The sequence below is a fragment of the Passer montanus genome, unplaced genomic scaffold (assembly GCF_014805655.1).
Source record: "Passer montanus isolate IOZ18808 unplaced genomic scaffold, ASM1480565v1 scaffold20, whole genome shotgun sequence".
Taxonomy (NCBI): domain Eukaryota; kingdom Metazoa; phylum Chordata; class Aves; order Passeriformes; family Passeridae; genus Passer; species Passer montanus.
In genome coordinates this window covers 2,816,398-2,835,063 of record NW_024366592.1, presented here as the reverse complement: position 1 = coordinate 2,835,063, position 18,666 = coordinate 2,816,398, and the positions used below count along the sequence as shown (strand labels likewise).

Below are 18,666 nucleotides of genomic sequence, written 5' to 3'. Positions count from 1 at the left end.
TTTATGCCCAGCTGCACCTCAGATGCATCTGAGGCTTGAAATAGCTGGTGGCCAGCACTGAGTGCTCCCAGCGAGTTCCCCCTGCCTCAGTTTCAGTTCCACGTGTGAACTGCTCTCCTTTAAACCTCCTGAGCCCCTTCAAGGTGACAGGGACCATTCCCAGAGGATTTCCCCACCTCTCCCTCCTGCCCCTGCCCTGCTCCCACCACCCTGCTCCTGGCAGCAGCAGCAGCCCTGCACAGGGAGCATGGGCAGCTCTGGGGGTGCAGGAAGAGGGAAGGAGCACAGAGGCAGCAGCAGCAGGCTTGCAGATGTGTGGTTCTCACTTCATCTTTCAGCTCAGGTCCTGTAGAGTCCCTCCTGCTGCTGTGGAGGGTCAGCTTGCAGTGTGCCAGCCCCAGTTAAAGCCTGGCACGTGTGTGGGTGACAGCAAAAGCTACAGAGCTAAATCCAGCAGGGGCCAGACCTAGGGGTGATGCAGACCTGGCTGTGCTTTCTGTGGGGGACACCCCTTTTTGTGTGTGCCAAATGCAGACTGGCTGTGCTTTCTGTGGGGGACACCCCTTTTTGGGTGTGCCAAATGCAGACCTGGCTGTGCTTTCTGTGGGGGACACCCATTTTTGTGTGAGCCAAGTGCAGACCAAGGAGCATTTCTGAGAGCACAGAGGGTGGGGCTGCCTTTTGGCTTCCTAGCCTCTCTGAACATGTTGTAATCTAAGCTGCTTTCTGGAAATATCACTGTAAGGCCGGGAAGAGAGGACTGGAGCCGGGAAATGTGTCCCTAGCTCACCAGTTAGCTGTTCTTTCTGTGCCAGCTGCCTCATTTGTGAAATGGAACCAATTCCCTGCCTAGCTGTGATGGTTATTTGCTGTGTTTGCTGGTGCAATGGCCGTGGTCCCTGGGCCAGCAGCTGTTGCAAAGCAAGTCTGCATAAGAGATGTAGTCTAGTCTGGAGAGGGAAACCATGAGGTGGGACAAGGGGCAGGTGCCCAGGTGAGGGAGGGCAGGCTCTGGGGAGTCCCTGCCTCTGCTGGACCTTCTCCCAGCCCAACAGGGACATCTGTGGGAGCCCTGCAGCAGAGAGAATGCTGGTGTGCCCTGGGTCTTGCTGGCAGCATTGCTCCCCAGTCTGCAGCCAAGCTCTGCTCACCCTCAAGGTGCCCCATGCCCCTTCAAAAGCCCTCCCTCCCCTTTGCTGCCCAAGCATGTCTCAGTGCATCTGTTCTTCCACTCCTCCTCAGCTACATCCATAACTATCCAATGATTCAAAATGAATAAGACACTTGAGATGCCACAGGAGCAGGAGCTGCTGATGGAGAGAGCCAGGGAAAGGGCTAAATTCCCAGGCTAATGATGGATCACTCTGGGAGTGCAGTCATTGATTTGTAATCATTGCCTGGCTCCCAAATATAACAGACATGAATTCCTCTGACCAGCAACCGAGACAAGGTGCTTTGGGCTATTCCCAGCACACCTGCAGAAGCTCAAATCTTGCTCACAATAGCAGGGCTCAGAGCTCCAGGAGCCAAGCAGCTCCATCAGCATTTGCCCTCTGAGAGGGGCTCAGCAGTCAGCACACACACCCAGCTGTCCCTGCTGCTGCTGGAGTTAACATGCAAATAAATAAGTGAAACTGCATCATTTCCTTCCAACCCTCCACAGCTGCCCACCCCAGTTCCCTGCTGCTGTCACCCCACCCTGGAGGTCTGGGAAGCACAAAACCAAGTGAGCAATGGGGTGTATTAACACCCCATGGCTTTGGGGGCAAGCAGCAGCCATTCAAGGGCTCCCAGGGCACGAGCTGAGAGCATTGGCTATTTGGGAAAGGGGCTCAGTGCCATCCAAGGCAGGTCCCAAGCTGTCACCAAGCCTTCTGTGCAAAGATTCCCAGAGCCTCAAGTTTATTATTTGTATTCTTCTGTTCTCTTCCTCTCCTGCCCACAGGGACAAAAATGAGAGCAAACTAGGCGACCAAAACATCCTGGATTAGCAAGTGTACTTGACTCTCTCTCTGGGGGATGCCTTTAGGGAGGGTAGAAGCCCAGTGCTACCATGGGAAGTGTTTTCTTGCTTTTTGTGTTAGTCACATCAGGTTTCCTGCCTGACCTATGGTGTCTGTCTGTCTGTCTATCTGTCTGTGCTGGAGGATGAATACACAGGGGTTAGTGTGGTTTTGGGGGATTTTTCCTAGCATAAAAGCAGGCAAAATTCCTGTTCCTAGGAGCTATATTCCCTGTAAACATCCTCCCCACTCCCAACCTTCTACTCCACCCACCTGACTTCCCCAGGCAGAACCAAAAGCCAACCATGGCTCTGTCCTAATCCCTCCACCTCTGTCCCTGGGGTCCATCACACCTTGACAGAGAGGATCTGAGTTCATCTGTGGTCACTCTGCAGCTGTGAGCTCCCCGTGACCTCTGCCAGGACATCCTGAGTCTGCAGGTCAGCCATCCTCTCGTCTCTCTGCCTCTCCATTTCTCTGTGTCTGCTTCTCCCACACAGCTCCACCATCACCCACACTTCCAGCACAATCAGGAAAAAGTGCAAGGCCTTGCAGGGGCACTGCACATGTTTGTCTCTCTCTCTGACCCCAGCCTCTCATAGAAGTCTCACCAGAAGAGACATTCTACACTGAATCCCAGAACTATGGCTCTAAGGCTCCAGAAATATTTTGGAATGGAGGATAGCAAGGGCTGTGGAGCACATCAGCAGATACACCCAATCTTCAGCTGCTCAGGAGTCACCCCATTTTGTATGGTTTTTTTTTCCTCCTGTGCATGAGGCAAGCAACTCAGGATTTAGAATGGGTTTATACTGAAAAATTAACAGTAGTGAGGAGCATTTGGGTTAAAACACGACTGGCCAAAAGTGCCTGTGTTGTAGCCAAGCTTCATCCTGCCTAGGCAAACATCCAAACTTTATTAAAGCCTTGAGATGTCAAAACAAGGCTTCTGCACAGTTCCCTTTGGAGGTACCTCCATATACCATGCTGCAAATGCAGACACTGGCTTCAAGCCAGTCAGCACTAGCAGCCCTGCCAGCAAAACCTCATTCCCCCAGGCTCCTCAGGCAGGGCTGTGCTCTGCAGGGATCTGTATTGCTCTCAGCTGTGGCAACACCTGAGCAACAGAGTTTAAAGCGAGGTGAAGGGTGCTCATCCCAGCAGCAGTCACCTGCCCAGGGTACACCCTGAACAGCAGAGCTTGTGATGGTTACAGGCAAAGCTCAGGGCATTTCTGGCATGCCTAGGCTTGTTCATCCTGTTCTTCAGAGGCATTTCAGCCCAGCCCAATGCACTCCTGTCCCCTGGCACCTCCCAGCCTTACCCTGCAGGTAGTGATAGGTACAGTCTCACCTTTGGCTAAATCCCTGCATCTCCTGAAAGATGCTCTTCCCCTAAAGCACTGCAGCACTGCCTGCCTTACCACAGCAAGCAGCCAAGTCCCCAGGCACTCACCCCAGCAGGGTGACAAAGGCATGGAGCACACAGCCAGGGCCACTTTTGCAAGACCTTCAGCAAGAAGCTGCAATGACTGAACTCACAAAGTTCAGGCACAGAGATTTTAAGGAGGCTTGTGGGGTCTTTGACCCAAACAGCCCATGTCTTTTGGTAGCCATGAGATGCAACTACTTTTCAGCCCACCCTAGGAACAAAGAGCTCAAGTCCACCTTGTTTTAGTGTTGGTGAGCAAGCCTTGTCTCTTGAACCTCACTGCCAGATCTGAGAGTGGCTCTGTGCTGCTGCAAGGTTCTCGTGGAACCCCCAGCTGTGGGAGCCAGCTCATCTGCAGGGCCCAGCCCACCCTGCATCCCAATCCACACCCAGCACAGCCCCCTCCAGAGTGGCATGTTGGGGAGCCAGTATTCACAGAATCACAGAATGACTGGGTTGGAGGAGACCTTAAAGATCATCGAGTCCAACCCAGCCCCAGCACCTCAACTCAACCCTGGCCCCCAGTGCCACATCCAGGCTTTGTTAAACACACCCAGGGATGGTGACTGCACCACCTCCCTGGGCAGCCATTCCAGAACTTTATCACCCTTTCTGTGAACAACTTTTTCCTAATATCCAACCTGTATTTCCCTTGGTGCAGCTTGAGGCTGTGTGCTCTGGTTCTGTCAGTGCTGCCTGGAGAAAGAGCCCAACCCCAGCTGACTAGAGCCACTTTTCAGGGAGTTGTAGCGAGTGATAAGGTCACCTCTGAGTCTCCTTTTCTCCAGGCTCACCATCTGCCTGAAATTCCTCTTTCTTTCACTTTGTGGAACATCCCTCCCTGCTGTAGCACACATTAAGATTTTGGTATGTGGCACATGGGCGCAGGAATGCTGCTGCCCAATTGCTGCTTTGAATTAGAATATGGGAGAGCTTCTTCCTTTCTATTCTGCCTGACCAATAGGTCCTCTACAGACACAGGGTGACTGTTTCCTGCTGGTTTGCTGCTTTGAATTATAATATGGGAGAGCTTCTTCCTTTCTTCCTTTCTATTCTGCCTGACCAATAGGTCCTCTACAGACACAGGGTGACTGTTTCCTGCTGGTGACAACCCAGGCAAAATTACAGCACCATCAGGGGTGTAGGCATCAATCAGGGTGTCACCTGTGAGGGCTGCCCCATGCAGGAAGGTGAGCCTGGAGCTGGGGGTGGCAGAAGGCAGGCCTGGGGCAGTGGCCAGACTGGCAGAGGTGCAGGCACACAGTACCCAAGCAAGGAGAGCAGAGCAGATCTGGGGATGGCAGCCAGGCTCAGCCACAGCCCAGAGACTGCCAGGCCAGTCCTCGGTGACGAGACAGGTCCAAGGTCAGCTCAGGGAATGAAGTCCACAGAGCAAGGTCCACACAAACAGGGCACATGGCACAGCTGCAGGTGCAAGGCAGCAAGGGCAGGAGCCTCAGCCTGTGAGCAGCCTGACAGGCCCTCGCAGGGCTTCTTAGCAGAGCTCTCTTCCACATCAGGCACTTGTGTGATTATCTAAGGCAGCCCTGAACCCAGGCAGTCCAGCCCCCAGGGGATGATCTCAGACACCAGCTACCATGCTGTGTGAGCCTTCTGAAGGCAGGTGGAGATGCAGGGGATGAATATAATCTGCTGTCAATCCCCAGGCTGAAGCACCACAGCTCCTCAGATGCTGATGGTGACAGCAGTGGGCATTTTAAAGTGAAAGGTCTTTACCAGACTGCCTTCTGCAGCAGTGAATTTCTCCATTTTTATAATGATTACATGGAAAGAATGTGGAAATTTGCTGTTAAGAAAGGGAGCAAATAGTGAAATTGTAAACTGCTTAAAAATAACTGTTTTAATAAAGTTTTGAAACTGAGCTGGGGACAGAAAGCAGTGCAGTGCACAGGAGGGAGCACTGTCTCAGGGATAATGTGTGTGTACACAGACCTTAAACTGAAACAGTATTCATGTTTTCACTCTGGAGAGGGAGAACTATCAGCCAAACGCAGATTCTGACTGATCAGTGGTCCTGGTATCTTCTTTTGTTCACTCTGCTGTGAGTTGACCTGAACCAGATCCTGTCTGCATCTCTTTCAGGTGTTCAAACCCACTTCTGGGAGACAGCAGGAAAGATGAAATGCTCAGCATCCTCACCAGTCCCTGAGGAGGAGGGATGGCTAGCAGCCACCAGCACCTTTTCTGGACCCAGATGATGATGTATCAAGGTACAAAAGTGTGCTAGGTTCACATTTTAGGCTAAATTGCTGTAATTGCCAGCATGGGATGGGGGCCAAAGGGAATTCACTGAGGCAGTCGGGCTCTCCAGCAGCCTGGCAGCTCCTTGGTCCACAATGAAATTAATCACTGAACTGAGGGAAGCACACCTTAAATGAAAAAAAAAACCACCACCAACTTTGCTGAGGCATCACCTTAAAGGGAAAAACCAAATGCCACAACTATGCACGTCCAGCCTGTTGAAATGACACTGTAATTAAAACTTAATGAAAAGTGCCATTTATCAATGAGTTTTATTAACCTTGTCTAAAACCATTTGGACAGATTAAAACTCCTCTTGGTCTTTTCCTGCCACGCTAAAAGCGGCGAGTCACGAAACAAATCAATAATGCCGGCCACATTGGTTCTTTGTTCGGGGCAGAAGGAAGCTTTGCTGCTGGAAAGCTTCAGCTGGCATGGCTTCAGCCACTGGGATGCTGCTCCTGGCCTCTGCCAGGGCCCCTGCTGGCGAGCCCCAAAAGAGATTGCCAGGGTACTTACATGGGCACACAAAGAATGCTCCCAGAAGCGCTACCGGGGACCAGCTGTCCCACTCCGGGGGACACTTCCAGGTTATTTGCATGAGCAGATATCCATCTATGCCCCGGGGAGCACTGCCAAGGCCCCTGCTGGCACACAGCAGGGGCTGCTGCTGGGGTACTCACCCCTCACAAGGGCTGTCACCGACCCTGTGTGTGCCCCTTGCAGGGCGCTGCCCCTCCTGGGATCAAAACCACACAGGGCCCTGCATCCCAGCTGGATCCCTCCCTGCTGCTCCTTGGCTGGCCACAGCTCTGTAAAGCAGAAGGACTGCCAGAGCCTGAGCCCTCCCCTCACCCAGCTGCGTCCGTCCCTCTCCAGCCACACGACAGCTGAGCAGCCCAGCACTGTGCCACCTGCTCCCCACCTCCAGCACATCCCCCTGCAAATCCCAGGCACAGCCACCCCAGGGATGCTCAGCCCGAGCTCTTCGCCCTCCTCCTGCAAGGCTGCAGCCCCACAGCAGCCACAGGGCCACTCAAGCTGTGTGCAGTGGCCAGGAGAGGAGTGGAAACCTTGGAAGGAGCTAAATACACCTGGCTGAGGCGGGCTCACACGTGTTGTTTGGCTCGCTCAGGCTGCAACCCTCGTGCTTACCCTGAGCTCCTGCTGTGGCTGGGGCTGCTCTTCTCCCCCTTCCCCTCCTCTGCTGTACTTGGCAGCACTTGCCACAGGACACCACTTCTGTGGAACCACTGGGAGTGTGGATGTGCTGAGGTGACTCCACAATTCTCACACAATCAAGCAGACACCAGGCTGGGCCCTTTTTGGATGCTGACAAGCCCTCAGTCTCCGTTCCAGCCCAGGGGAATTGTGTCACTGGGCCAGCATCCCTTCAGCAACTGCAGCTGGCACACTGCAGGGGTGTTCAAATGGGTGAAGCACTTTTAGACAGAAAAACATTCAGGAGCTTTCTCTTTGGAAGTGCCACTGCTGTGCAGCAGAGCCAGTGAAATCAACCTCTGGGAGAAAATAAGAAGAAATTTTGCCTTTCTGCTTCCCACCTAAGTAGTTAAGCAGTGGAGCAGGCTGCCCCAAGACATTTGTATAAGGTAAAGGATTTCTTTGCACCTTTTCATAAGTGCCCAAGACGAGCCCTTATGGGGGTCAGGACTCAGTGGACACCTCCCCTCCAACCTTGCATTGCCCCTGGGACTGGTCAGGATTACAGTGAGCATATTTGATGCTCAGCAGTTTAAATAAAATAGAAAAACTGATTTGTGTTAGATAAGACTAACTCTTGCTCTCCTCTAGGTCTTTGTTTTTGCCAGGGATCAGCATTGTGGGCAGGGGCATGCAGGAGAACATCCCTACTGCTGAAACACTTCCCAAACTCCACTGGGAAAGGTTGAATTCAGCTTTGGCAAGCAGGGCTTACATCACTAGCAGCCTTTGTTACTTTAATTATAGCTTTTAATATTGCCTATAAGGATGTTTGAGACCTGCTGAACTCTTTTCTGAATCCAGCTGAGACCCCTGGGCTCCATCACACATGGCAGAAGCACATTCCATAGGTAAATGTACACAGTGTGAAAAGGGACTGCCTCCAATTGCCCTCATATGATTTCTAATGTAATTGAATATCTCTGGCTTTCACACAATGAAACACAGTGATGAGTTCCCAGTGAATCTTTTTGAGCTGCTCATTCTTTCATGGAGTTTTATCAAGCTGCAACCACAATGACTTTTACCCAACTCTGTCTGGGGACTCTGCTTTTGTTTTTACTGTGGGGTTCTGCTTCCTATTTGCATTATAAGAATGCAAATTATAAGTAAGTACTCTGTCTAGTGTCAAAAATAAGTTCTTGATGCTCTTACCTTTCCTGCTCTTTGGGTTTGTCAGTTTGTTTTTTTTGCAGTAGCAACACCAATGTAGGAGATTGATCTGAAGGGTTAGCGAGCAGAATTTGCCATGTTGATAAGTGCATGTGAGGAGGAAAACCCCACTAAAGCCTCAGGGCTCCTGTTTAGTTTGCAGGGTTGCAGGACATAAAAATCCCTCCCTGTTTAATAAATTGAGCCAATGTAGTCCAGAGGAACTAAGAGACAGATGTGGAACCCTATGATGCCAGCACTGCAGACTCGCTTTTCAAGCTAGAACAATACTTTAAAATGAACAATTCATTACTCAGATCCGTGAAAAGCAAATGAAGCTCAGCCTTTCCTAACCTTGACATTTTCCAGACTACTGGCCAAATCCATGGGTAGAACATTTCATGTTGGTAAAATAGAGGAAATAAGGCAAGAACTGTTTTTCTGCTGTCAGTCATGGTTTAAAATATAATAGGATAAAAGCTTTATTTTATTTTAAGTGCTGGAGACACCAAAGGAAGCAAATGCACATCTTGATTTTATACAGAACTTGCTCTGTAGGATGGCATTGTCATTAAAGGTAGTTGAGGAGTTTTTTGCTTTCTCCCTCTATTTGAGCTGGGTTTTTTTTTTTAACAGTAGCTTCAGGGAATTTGTTTGCACTAATTCATTCTTCACAAACATTAAATACTTTCATTTATCTCTGAGATCCTTTGTCAAAGTTGTCTGGCTGTGAAGAGCATCAGAGTTTGCTTCTAACAGGAAAGAAGGTGTGCAGTTGTCTCTGCAGGAAATGAGCCCAAGAACTGAACTGTGGCCTGGGTCAGTGTTGTGTGTTCTCTTGAGTGCAAGGCTTCTCCATTAAAGATTTTTCTCTTTCTTCTAACATGGTTTGTTAGCTTTCTAAAAGGACACCTAAGGATGTGACTTAACCTTGCAGAAGGAAGGAAACCTCAAATCCAGGCTGCTCTCCCATGCTGAACTTAGAGCAAATCTTTGCAGAGGGTTCAGTATTCTTGCTAAATCAATAAGAACCACTGTACAGTGCATGGAAAATAGGGAAAGCCTGGCTATGTGTGAGTGTTCCTTGCTGTATGGAAAAGACATTTGCTTAATGACATCTTGCATGTAACTAAAACACAACAGCAACCTACATGATTCCCATCATTTCAGTCCAAAGGAGTATAAAATCCCCTTCTTCTTATCAAAATCCTTGTTGATACATGATGGAGGATTGGTCCTTGCAGAAGGCTGCTAAGGATTCTGGGGGTGCTGGCTCTAGCCCTCTGATTGGGGTCCCCTGGGATGGAATGTAAAGTTCCCCCTGTCCCAGTCTGGCCCCAAAATCCTCCCTTGACCCCTGATGGGATGGAAAAAGGTTTTGGGGGCTGGTGGTGGCAATACCCTGGGCTGGAAGTTTTGGCCAGTTCCCAGAGTGGGGCTATGGATGGCAGGGAGATTTGGTGGGATGAGGGCTGTGCAAGGTGATCAGCAGGACAGAGCTCCTCATCTCTAAGGAATTGCTGAATTGGGATTATTCAGTCTGGAGAAGGCTCTAGGGAGAAGTTATTGTGGCCTGTTTGTACTGAAATAGCTTTTTATAAGAAAGATAAAGATAGGACACATTTTTTTCATGGAGTATGTTGTGGTAGGACAAGCAGTGCTGGTTTTAAACTAAGAGAGACTAGATTTAGACTAGATGATAATGAACAAATTTTTTATGGTGAGGGTGGTGAAACACTGGAACAGATTGCACATGGAAGTTGTGGATTCCCCATCCCGGAGTATGTTGTGGTAGGACAAGCAATGCTGGTTTTAAACTAAGAGAGGCTAGATTTAGACTAGATAATAAGGAATAAATTTTTTTATGGTGAGGGTGGTGAAACACTGGAACAGATTGCACATGGAAGTTGTGGATTCCCCATCCCTGGAAACATTCAGGGGCAGGCTGGATTGGGCTCTAGTATGATGTAGCTGAGGGTCTCCCTTCTCACTGCAGGGCAGCTGGAGCTAAATAACCTTTAAAGGCCCCTCCCAACACAAACCTTTCTGTGGCTCCATGACACATGCACAGTCCCCCTTCAGAGGGGGAGCTGGCCTGGTTGAGAATGCCTTTCTGATATTACTTATCTTTGCTGAACAGCACCACAGAGTCCCAGAGCATGAGGCATCTCTATTTCTAATGACTAAAACTGGCCTAGGTAAAGGCTTTATGGCTCTGAGTGTTCCCTCTTCTGATGCAGTCCCCAGAGACACAAACCAGAGGAAGACTGAGCGAAAGCAAAGTGCAACAATTAGTAAGTTCATTCACCAGAAGGCCATTTGCATGTCCTGTTGCAATTGCTGCTCCACTTAGCCCCTGCAGGCTGTTTGGGCTGCCAGGGTCTGCTCGCTGGCATAGCTTAATGTCCTCTCTGCTGTTTGTTTTGTCCCTGTCCTCCCCAGTCCTGCCTGCTACGTGACAGTTTCTGCCAAACAGCGTTAGTGCATTAGCCACTTTCCAAATGATTGCTTCCCCATTGGGCAGGGTCTCTTCAGAGCAGGAGGATGGAGACCACGATCCTCTCAGCTCCAAAGAGATTTTTTCCCCTCTCCAGTTAGTGGTATTCCCTGAGCCCTGCTGATGAAAGACACAGATGTGTCTGCAGAGGAGGAGCTCTCAGTGCCTGCCTCATTCCCCAGAGTCCTCTTCAGCCAGTTTGATGTCTAAGTGGAAGGGAAGAAAATAAGCTGACAGTGGGGTTACCACCCAGATGATTTTCTGAATTGATTAGCTGCTTTTTCACAGGTCTCACAGCCACACAAACAGCCACCTCCTTGGATCTCCCCAGCTAAGTAATGACCTCGGCTAGGAGAGCCCTAGAGAAAGACCAGCCATAATGATGTGCTGCTTCCTGTGAAGGAAACAAAGAAAAAGCCAGGGGAAAACAACATGAAGGGAACTAAATAACAGCTAGGAAGAGGCAAGGGAAATGCAGCTTGCAAGAGTGAGGTGAAAAAGAAACACCTTTCAGCAGCAGCTGAAATTTGTAGGTGAGTGGCTGGGCAGGCAAGGAAAAGAGAGCTCAGACCACAACTTTTTGAGGTCAAGCCTGTGAGCACAGGGCAGGCTCCTCAGCAGCTGAAGGCCTTCTTTGGGTGTGTTATGATAGAGGTGAGGTTGTAATAAAACCCAGATCCCTTCGAGCTGTCACGTTCTGACCAGCCCACTGCCACACGTGGGACAGCCAGGAGCAGCCTTAGCAGCTCTGGCCATTACCTCCCTGACAGGGGCCCCTGCACCCCAAACCTTCCCTGGCAGGTGATTTCAGCCCCCGTGGGCATGGTCCATGCTGCAGAATCCCCCAGCAGTGCTGTCCCCCATTCCCAGTCCCTGCCCAGCTGTTGCCTGGCTCTCTGTTGTCAGTCTGTCTGCCTGCCTGTCTGTTTGTCCACGGAATTGCACCCAAATGGCAAAAAGCTCTGTGGTGTGCAAAAGGGAGGGAGTGCCCAGCCCAGCCCAGCAGCCATAATTGCTCAGTTTCTCCCAACATTTCTGCTGGGGAAGGCTCTCCTTCAGCATCCTCGGGCACTACCACTGAGAGGAAGATGCATGGCGGGTGGGGAGGGAGGTGAAGCCCCTGCAGAGGGCTTTGGGGTCCATCAGTGTCCCACAGAATGCCCCAGGGCACAGGGCAGGCTGTGCTGCACTCTGCTGAGGTCGGTGGTTTGTGCAAGTGGGGAGGCTTAGGCTGGCCTTTGAAGGATTTAGATCACACATTGAAAATCTGTTTTTGAATGGGAATGGTCCAGCTTTCCTTATCTTTTCCTCCTGCCTCCTTCTCATACCACAGAATAATGCAGATTAAAAGAGTGCTGTGGAGCCTCCTCCCTCTGCTCCTTCCCATCTGTGCTGTGCTATCCTGCCAGAGGTTTTTAACTTGACCACAAGGAAAAAAAACCCCAAACCAAAAAACAAAGCTAGAAATAAACCCCACAGCCTCTATATTTCCTCTGCAAGTGCCCCAGCCCAGAACTGCAGCCTGCTGCTCTCAGTGCCTCTAATTAGGTAAGCAAGGCAAGCACTCATTAGCCCCACCTGGGTCACTCTGTGACTGGGAAAAGGAGCCTAAACCCCCACACAGCTCTAGAATGAAGAGGTGAGAGGTGGATTTGTGCCCTGTGCCAGCCCCTCCTGGCAGCCTGGGTGCCTTTGGGTGGTGGCAGTGGTGCTGCTGGCAGGGATGTCCTGCAGGGAGGGTGGATGTGCTGACACTGCTCCTCTGCAGAGCTCCATCTCCCGGGAGGTGCTATCAGCTCAGATTCGGAGAGGCACTTTGGGAGGGGCAAATATTTGTCACAGCACTGCAATTTTAGCTGTTCTCGTGCTGTGAATGCCTTGCTGGTAGTGGCTCTGAGGGCAGATCTCTGTGGGGAGAGAGGGAGGCTCTGGCACGGTGGGTATGACTGCGGTGACAGAGTTTGGCTTGACACTCTGTTGAGTGACACTTGATCTGCTGTTTCATAGCCATAACTTCAGAAACAGCTAAGCAAATCCATGTGCCAGCTTAATTTTAAAAATTAGATGTGGGTTGTTTTTTTGTTTTTTGGGTTTTTTTTGTGCTAAAGTTATGGCATAAAGCATAAGTGAACACCAGAACTATTCCCTGTGCTATAACACAACTATTTCTGTCCTTCTCGATCGAGGTTTTTCTCATATCAGCTGTTTCATTCAGCTGTGATTGTGCATTAGTGTAGAGCCCAAGGTGATGGGTAAAACACATACATGTGGGACAAATCAATCAGCCTCAGGCAGTTTTTAGGCTTTAAGTAAAGGCACTTACAGGCTGGATTCACCCAAAATGGGCAGGTGGAATAAGTTTTGGAATAGAAATAAGTGTTTGGTTCCTTGTTAAGTTCATTATTGTTTTCAGGAAATTGGTGCTAAACCATAAAAGGCACCTCTCTAGGGAAGGACAAGGGAAGGATGGGAGTATCTACTCTGCCTGGAGACAGGAGTGGGTGAAGAACACTCAGCACTGGTAAGTCCTCAAAAGAAAATTCAAAAGAAAGGCCTCTGTCCTTCCCTCTTTGTTAGAAAGAAACAGCACAGGGCACAGCAGCTGCAGCAGCCAACAGCAGGAAAAGGATGGGGAGTACCTAAAATACTTCTTGACTCTGACCAGATCTTGGGACTGCAGAGTTCTGCCCTCCTCTGTGTCCCCCACCCTCAGGTGGGAGGAAATTTGGAGCTGAGAAGGCCAGTGGTGGAGGCTGGCATGAAGGACAGCCCTGTGAGCACTGGGATTTTCAGGCAGAATGATCACTGATACTTATAGCACTAAAAAAAACCCCAAAGGATACTATTTTTATTAGCCCTTTTCCTCCTGTATTTTTTTTTCTCAGCTGGATCAAAGGAATTGGTTTGGCTGGTTTCTCTTTTATTTCAAGTCATCATTGCTTTTCTTTCTGTTTGTTAATCTTCCCCAGAATGGTCTTCAGAGTTGGGGTTGGAAAGGCTGCAGGGGAATTTTGGTTGTCTGGTTGGTTTATAATTAATATCCCTGTTGTAATGGTATCTGAATGTTTTGCTAAATGAATTTTTGCTTGGTTTTGCTTTCAACTCGATTTCTATGATGCTGCTTCAGACAAATGGTAGCCCTCTCTCATGGGAAAGAAAAAATCAGTTGAACAAAGTACTTGCTTTGGAAAGATGAGGGTGGAGTTGTTCAGAGATTCTGAATTAGAAAGAGGCCTGATAAATCCTGCACCATAAATCTCCCACCCGAGGTGGGTGAGAGAGCACTTCTCTACCACATCTCTCACTGTGCCCAAACACTGCCAAAGAGACTTTTAACCACCAGGACTGGCTGAAATCTATGTACAACATTGCCTCTTAGAAGATGGGATCTCTAGAAACTCCATCCCCTTCCCCCCACCCCACAAATGCACATTTTCCCTGTGGAAACTGAGCTTTCCCCCCATGGAGTCTAGGTAAGGGTGCACATTTTGTGTCACTGCTAGGAACACAAACGCTAGCTGGGTGTTTGTGGTGACAAGAGGTGGTGGAGGGATTTGCTGTTTGCCTGATTTTCTGGTTCTCTGATTTAAGTTTCTTAGCCCCCTCAGGCTCAGCTGTGGCTCACTGCCAGGATTTGATCATATTTTCAGGACAGGATGAATTATGTTTTATTGTCCATGTAATGGACCAGTATCATTTAGGATGGAAGAGACCTTTATGATCATCAAACCCAAGCCCCAAGCACTGCCAAGCTTAGTGCCACATCTACGTGTCTTAAATATCTCCAGTGCTGGTGACACAGCCACTTCCCTGGGCAGCCTGTTCCAGTGTTTGACAACCCTTTTGGTGAAGAAATTTTTCCTAATATCCAATCTAAACTTCTTGAGGCCATTTCCTCTTGTTACATCATTTTTTACCTGGAAAAAAAAGACCAAAACTCACCTTGCTATAACTTCCTTTCTGATAGTTGTGGAGGGTGATAAGGTCCCCACTGATTCTCCTTTTCTCCAGGCTGAATACCCTCAGCTACTCCTCATAAGGCCGTTCTTTGGAGGAGGAGGGAGATGTGCCCTGTAATTTAGTGACCATTCATTCTAAATGAGAAGGTTAATAGCTTGGCCACTTCATATTTTAACCCTAAGCTTTTCCCCCTCTCTAATTGTAAAGCATAATAGGTTTTATTTCCATATGGCTGTTCCCTGTGGGGCTCTGTCTGGATGTATAAATCGAACCCTTCCTGCCACATTTTGGGGCTTGGGGGCAGGTTCTGCTCTCACAAGAGCACAAAGTAGGGTGACCCAGCTGCCAGCAAAGTCACCCCATTTTCCTGCACTGCTGGGAGTGGCCCCTGGGAGCAGGCAGGGCAGATAACTGCAGGGTGGCTGGGTGCTGAGGACTTTGCAAATCCGATTGTTGATCTGGGTGATTAACTTGGAGTGGTTGGGGTTTTTCTGGTGCCACGGTCTAGCAGGGCAGACGGTATCTTGGGGGCTGGGGCACACAGACAGAGCTGCTGGCATACATCCTTCTCTTCCCAGCAGGAAAAGGAGGCTTAGACATGAAGGTGAACCAGGATGGCTGGGTGTGGGAAACCCAAACCTCGAAAGCTATTAAGTGCAGAATAAGGAATAAATCAGCTGGCCCTTCTCTTGCCAATTTCTCCTATTTACTTGTATTTTCATCGGGTCACAGGTTTAAAACAAGTCAGTGCTTCCACAGGAGCAGCCGTTCCACCACAGGCAGGTGGTTTGCAGCAGGATCCTCATCTTGAACTCAGGGAAAAGCAGAAGTGCACTGGCAGAGCTGTCTGGGGAGCTGGGAACAGGAACCTAGAGGTTCTTCTGGCCAAGACTGTGATCTGTTTATCAGATCTCTGTTCAGGAGCCTACAGCATCCTTCCTGCCTAACCGTAAGGAGCACCACAGCTTGTATTGATATCCTGCTTGCATGGGAACCCCTAGAGCTGAGCCTCAGGTGTTTGGTGAGAGCTGCTGACAGTGAGCCAGATGGAGGACAGTGTCATCAATGGATGACAGTGTCACTGACAGTGCAAGCAGGTCTCTTCTTTCCACTTCTGCACTGCTGGTTTAAACTGGGCTGCTGACAGAGAGAGCTGAGCAGCCACTGCCATTGTGTGGCTGCATCCAGCCCTGGGGGGGCACTGAGCTGAATTTCTGAGCTGAGTACCGGGCTGAGGTAGAGGGATGTGATTCTGGTGCCTTGGAGGATGAAAGTGGTACCTGCAAAGCCTTTGTCCAGCCCCTGTGGAAATGCAGTGGGAGGAGCAGCCTGCCTCTGCCAGGCTGCTGTCAGCCCTTGGCTGTCCAGGCCCCCCACCCCAGCTGACACAGCTGCTGGAGAGCCTGGGGTGACAAGGGGTGCAGGCAGCCCTGTCCCACTTTCAGCATCTCAGGTCTTTTCTAGCAGCCCCTAGGTTCAAGACTGTGCTCCTGTGGGCATCCGGGCTCTCCTAACCCATGACAGAAAAAGCTGAGTGTCAAAACTCAAAACTCCCCAGTTACAAGCAGGACTGCTCTGGGAAAGGTCTGGAGATGACTCACTGGATTAGTCACTAGCTCTTTTTTTTTTTGAGGCTGGGCACCTAAAATCCCTTCAGTCCATGAATCTGCCAGCCGTCCCCCATTTCAAGCTGCCTACAGTCACTTTCCTCCAAGTGACTTGACAGGTTTTGAAAATCTTTCATGGACCTTGTTCTGTTTCCCTGACGCTGGAACCAACATTGTGTCTAAACCAGTTTAAATTAGGTTTATCCCTGGTGAATTTATTTACACATACTGAATTAAGTAAACCAGTAATAGTGCAGCTTAACTGTTTCAAGAGCAACTACATTAGGACTCTGGAAATAAATTATTTTTGTTATATGTCAGGGAGATTTTTCTACAAGTAAGGCAGACCTCACACTAAAGCCAATACTGGGACTGTCAACTCCCTCCCCTTGGTATTTCCAGAGAAACTGGATTAAGTCACTGCACCTCATGTAGAATAATAATGTTTAGCATGTAAGTAGAATTTTACAATTTCAGAGCAATGAACACAGATACCATGTGATGGTAACGAGAACTGGCCAGGCACTAGCATTAACTAATTAAGTCTTGCAACTTCCCTGAGGTATCTAAACATGACCGTTCCCATTTTATAGATGAGGAAAATATACCTGAATTGATCTACTCACATCACAGAATAATTCAGTGAAAGAGCTGGAGCCATGACTCAGTCCTGCTAATGTTTGGATGGCTGCTCAGCCCTCTGTGAGGCTCTGCCTTATTTCTAGGCCCATGCATCAGCACAGCCTGGTAGCCCATCCTTAGCAAGACTTAGAGATCAATCACTTGCAATTTCTGCTGACTGCTGTGGAAGGAATGGGCTTAGAATATCTCTCTAGCCAAATGCAGCAGCCAAGTGTGGAGGCATTGGTGATGTTGGAAAGGGAGGCTGGTGAAGTCACAACAAGTTAGCACTCCCCACAGAAGCAGCATAGCAGGAAAAGCAACTGGCAGGTGGGTGTCAAATGAAGCTTTGGAAAGGCTGTGTTGGCTGAAACCACCCCGGGCTTTGCCTTTCCAACCCCACCACAGCTGCAGGCATTGGTGTGCACACAGCCAGACAATTTCTAATCTGTATGGGCTTAGTGGTTCACACCAGCACTGCATCTGGCCCAGAAACCTCGGTGGGGAGCACAATCCTGGCACCAGCACAGAGCAGAAAACACTTTCCTGAGTGCAGTTGGTGCTCAGCACTTCTCACAGTGTGTGAGATCAGCAGCTTCACACAAGTACAGCTTTCCCTCACATCACCACTTCAGGTCCAGACTGCAAAATGCTGGTTACCACAAAGAGACTTTCAGCCAACTCTGCTCACACACCACTAATCCCCATCTAAGAAGGTGTTGAGCAGAGACCTGAGTTGTTGTGCTGTAAGCAGAATGGTATTTGAATTCCCCTCTAGGAACACAGACCATCTCTGCTGGAGTGACTGATGAGGACGCTGCCATGCATGGAGCACTGCCCTGCTGTGCAGCACCCTCTGCATTTGTCTGGGGCTGTTCCCTCTGCCTGTGAGTGCTTTACTCCTGAGCTGGATGAGCTCAGGCTGTGCTGGTGAGTCCCAAAGAGCCTCTCACTGCTGCAGGCGGCAGGAGCCAGTCCTGGAGCACGCAGCACACATATCAGCACCACTAACTGCTGCTCTGGAAACAATTAAACATCTCCTTGTTTGTGCCCAAATGCTGCTGCCTGCCTGTGGAATAGCTGTGGTCAGCAGGAGCAGAGACAGCAGATCTGGGGAGGCACAGAAGCATAGGGGATTTTGTGTCTCCACTCTGCTTCCCAGTGAGGTTTCCAGGGCAGATCGCTGTCTCCCCATCTTCATTCTGTTCAAGCCAGCCCGTGTCTGACTCATCTCTGTGCCAGATGTACCCAGCAGCAGCTGTGAGCATGGATGGCCACAAACAAACCCCCACACAGCAGAGGGCCCCTCTCTGCTGCTGCTCTTTGGGGAAAGATCCACGTTCCCTGGCTTCAAATCCATTGCCACAAATTATCATTCGCCTGTTGATTGCTCTCTAGGGGACAAAACATCAAGTTACAACCTGTGGTTTTCAGCCCCAATGGGTTAGGAACAGAAAATCTGTTGAGACCTAAGGCTTAGATCTGTTGGTTTGATATGTAGTTCAGTAAAGCACACAGGAGAGGAGCCTTGATGGAGGGTGTTTTGCCACATCAGTGCTAGCCAAATTCCCAGTAGAGAGATGCTTTTCAGGGAAGAGAGTCCATGCAAGCTAAAGAGGCCCAATGTTGCTAGTTTTCTGCCTAAACCAATGGTGATATGTGCAACTGCTGCTTTGCTTCATGGAAAGTGTGGCTACACTTCAGTAATGTGAAATTACTTCTCCTTTCCAGTGGTTTGTTCAGCTCAAAATAGTGTTGTGGAGTAAACATCTGGGATGCTGCAAAGGTAATCTATCAGATTCTCAGATGCTGGGTCAGGTTCTCAGAGTGGCTGCTTTCACCTTGGACAACTGGAATGTGTACATCCAGGAGACAAAAAATAGATCTTTCACAACTGCAGTGTCCATGACAT

General features: G+C 49.5%; 1 long non-coding RNA gene across 1 annotated transcript in view; it reads left to right on the top strand.

Annotated features, from left to right (window-relative positions):
- Positions 1-15,984, top strand: part of LOC120501540 — a 42,143-nt gene extending 26,159 nt beyond the window's left edge. Inside the window, exons 6-8 of the long non-coding RNA XR_005627337.1 lie at positions 5,538-5,665; positions 12,980-13,087; positions 15,259-15,984. This is a non-coding gene — a long non-coding RNA (uncharacterized LOC120501540). The remainder of the gene's footprint in view (positions 1-5,537; positions 5,666-12,979; positions 13,088-15,258) is intronic.
- The last annotated feature ends 2,682 nt before the right edge of the window (positions 15,985-18,666 follow it).